This window comes from Ochlerotatus camptorhynchus, unplaced genomic scaffold (assembly GCF_037179485.1).
Source record: "Ochlerotatus camptorhynchus isolate MF236.1 unplaced genomic scaffold, CSIRO-AGI_Acam_v1.1 ptg000424l, whole genome shotgun sequence".
Taxonomy (NCBI): domain Eukaryota; kingdom Metazoa; phylum Arthropoda; class Insecta; order Diptera; family Culicidae; genus Ochlerotatus; species Ochlerotatus camptorhynchus.
Window position 1 is genome coordinate 286,385 of NW_027040910.1, and position 3,840 is coordinate 290,224.

The 3,840-nt window shown below is 42.7% G+C and overlaps 1 pseudogene; it reads right to left on the minus strand.

Moving 5' to 3' along the window:
- Nucleotides 1-351: 351 nt before the first annotated feature.
- LOC135711190 (uncharacterized) lies at nt 352-2,542 on the minus strand (annotated as a pseudogene).
- Nucleotides 2,543-3,840: the final 1,298 nt, after the last annotated feature.

The window sequence follows — 3,840 nt, forward strand, 5'->3', positions numbered from 1 at the left end:
ATGTTTACCTTTCTGAACAAGCAATTCACATCGCATTGAAATGCAGAACACATTTAATCCATATGTTTTGAACAGTAGTGTGATTCCATGTGCAATACACTTGAATAGATAGCGAAAGATTTTCAAAATTTCAAAGTTTGAATCACATTGAACCACTTATTCAAAAAGTGTGGGTATATCAGAGGAGGAACGTTTGACCCAACTGTTGGATTGGAATGTGATCTGATTGATCTTGGTTTTAAAGACAATATTTAAACCTATTAATTAAATAAAAATAATAATTAATATATTATATGAAATGCAGACATAAAATATCAATTCGGTTTCAATTCGTTTTATTGTAATGGTAAATTAAAATGGCAGCTCTTTGGCTGTGAAAAGCTTCATCAAGTGCGCTGGAGGTCCTTCGTTCACCAGGCTTTCGTGGAGACAAGGGTCTGGAGCAACAATGGCATTAGCCCACATCATCTATGCAACATCCACTGCTTGTGAATGATCCCTGTTGCGAACGCGACATTGTAATTATTAGAAATTCCCTAATCGAGAGGACGGCTCCCTCTGCCAGGTCATTCACCTTATGAGAGTGGCAAGGGAAAGCGAAAGTATTTCGGTAGGAAATTATTATTTATAAAAAAGGGCAAAAGAGAAAAGAAAAACAAAGACAAGCCGCTGCTCGGAAGAGGTCCTGCTAGTCCTGCACCCAAATAAACGGCGCATGGTGACCAAAGTCAATCCATGTTTACGACCGAGGTAGCACAAGCCAAAGGACGGCATAGATACACACGTGTACTGCTCAGCCTTGCGCCGGCAAGCAAAGCCGCAAGCCCATGCCTAGTAAGGCGACCGTACGCACAGTACGAATGCCTACCGATAAGAATAGACTTTTACTTTCTCTGCCACTTCTCCGTTTAAAAGGGCATCATAGCATGCAGCGCGCTAGGCGTGCACTTGAACCGTGCGCAGAGCGAAGGGCATCTGCTCGATAGGGAAATGAGGATAGAACGCTAGCCCATAAAAAGGTCGTAAAAGATTCGATACGCGGTGGTACGGTCGAGTATTAGAAGAACAATACTTAAATAAGCAAGGGCGCATTTATAGAACCAGCTAGAAGATGTTAGGGAAGGTTCAGTAAATTACCTGCAAGAGGTAAGGCCCGCGTCTACTTTAAGAAGTAAATTGTTTAAGAATTGTAGCGCGGGATGATCATACGCATCGCCCGACTCCCCTATTTTTTTCCCCTAAGAAAGGTAATAAAATTCGGGACGTAAAGAAAACCATATCGTCACTTAGGCGATGCATTGAAGGCCATAGGACTTGTACGTAGGGACTTGAGGGTAGGTGAATTAGACCCTTGCATAGCAGCAAAGCGCACATGCGCACGTTGTACCAACGCCCAAATTCTAGGGCCCCGACCCGCTATATAAGCGGAATTTTTTTAAGAAATAAAATCAGTGTGTGTTATTTGACTATTTGTTGATGCAGCTCACTCATCCGAAACCCAATCGGTAAGTTATATCAGGTCTTGAGTCTGAATTGGTTAGCAATCCAGCCGAAAGATTGTATCCGGAAGCCCCTTACTCGCCACCAACTAAATTTGGCAAGTGATACCGGACTCTCTTTAGGTGGAACCCAACCAATTGGAATCAATTACAGATTGTGGCAACTAGCCAGCAGTCTGGATTGAAGAGATCTGGTTAACTTGGATCTTCACGAATCCTTGAAGAAGGAAAACTCTGCTCACAAAACCTCCCAATCCTAGCACACGTGAGCCGATTACCTTCGCATCGGCTTGGCAACCGTTTGAATCGTAACCCTAAACGATTCTCGCAACGGGAACCAAAAGACCCTCACGGGTGCAAGACACCAACCTAGTGACCCCAACTCCTGACCAAAACAAAAACCCAATCCCAATACGATCCCGTGAGCAACAATCCCCGTGCGTAACTTTTCAGCTAATAGTCCAATAGATCTGTTGGACGCAGCACCAGCTCGATCCCGCTCCTAGGGTTCTTAAAGACTGTCCTTCACCACCTTATCGACTGCCTTGTTATTTACAGAAAGAAAGTACACGTGCAAGAGAAGATGAATCTCTTTCTTCTTCCAGTTTTGCAAAATTGTTGCTGTGATGTTGTCAACGGTATTTAACCTGTGACAAGATTTGTCGATAAATAATGCTAAACGATTGAAATCTTCTTCATCCGGTTGAATTTTTGTGCACCATGACGGCTGGGCAACACCATTTCCATCGCACACGAAGACGATCTCATGTTTGAGGCAACAACCAACAGGTTTTCACAAACTCCTCGGGAGAGTTTCCTGAAACTCCCCATTTACCTGCATCTTTTCCTGAGCTCTGACCCTTAAACTCACGAACCGATACCAGCAGCCAACAGCCGTACAAGCCACTAGGCAGCATAAATTGAGCGTAGCCACGATTTTCCCCGGTTAAATTCAACTCATAGTCTACAATCACGGCCGGGTCATCATCACAATCAGAGATCAAGCGTTCTTCTCCTCCTTGGCCATCTTCGGGATATTCCATCTCGTCATCGGGGTTGGAAAGACGCGACAGATTTTCTGTTTCCGGATTTTCCGCAGCTTCCAAGCGACTTCTTCAGTGTCTTGTACTAATACTCGTACTGCACGATTTTACGGACCGTATCTACACCATGGAAATTGGAATCGAGATCAACAAACAACGTAATTCAACTTTACTCAACAAGGATGAAGGAAACGGACACACATGGCATTTCAAGTTACTACCTAGGACACATAAACGAGGAAGCAGCGGAGTACCTTCTCCTACAGGAAATTAAATTTAAGTTTACCTAGCTTATAAGTGAAAATGTACCTGGGCTAACATATATTCGGTAAATGCGATGTTTTTCTGCAGTCGAGTATTAGTACAAGGCACTAAAGAAGTCTGCACATTGTAGATGAAATACGCCTATCTGTCAAGGATAAGCAAATAAGGTAGTGGAATTAAATGGAAATTACCAATCTTTCTCTCTCTCTCTATACAGGTATTCCACTAAGACGCCCATGTTCATCAGGATTCCAATCGACGCCGTTTTTGGTTTTTCTCCATACTCTTGCAATCTGTGCAATTGAGGAAATCGTTTGATTAATTATTCCACAACTGTTATTTGAAAATACCCACCTATCGATGAATGTACACTGGTACAATAAACTTTTCCCCAGACTATTTATTCCGGAATGAAGCCGATAGGAAAACAGTGAAACAGAACAATTGAATACAATCTGACAAGCGCGTAAGTGGAAAATATTAAAAACAAATCAAGAAAAACGATCAAAGCATGCACGCATGGGTGACGGATCGTGACTGAGAAAATAATTTCAGCTCAGGGGTCTACTAAGACACATGTACCTTGAGGTGAAATACACTTAAAGTAAACGTGATTGTGCATTTAAAAAATCAAGTGTTTAAACACTTCGATCAAACGTGTGCAATTTTTTGAGTGTATAATTTTCGGGATACGTTTGCATTATACTGGAGCTGTCAAAAAGCTCCCGGGGTGACACGGACGATCATGGTACGGGCCAAATTAAAAGGATACCGTCCACATTGTCCACAGTTGATTTTATTCGAATTATAAATAAACTGTTGAAAAAGAGCAGGCGGAACCCCGAGGATATGAACTCCAGTCAACTTTTAACACATGTGTCAAATTTGAGGCGCAGAAATCGGCGCAAACGTAATTACTATGAAAATCTTCTTCTAGCAAGCACTAGCCCAGGGTTTCCCAACCGGTGGTCCGCGGCCGACAGGGGGGCCGCGAAGGTCTTGGTTTGTTTGGTCTAAAAAAATGCCAAAAGTAA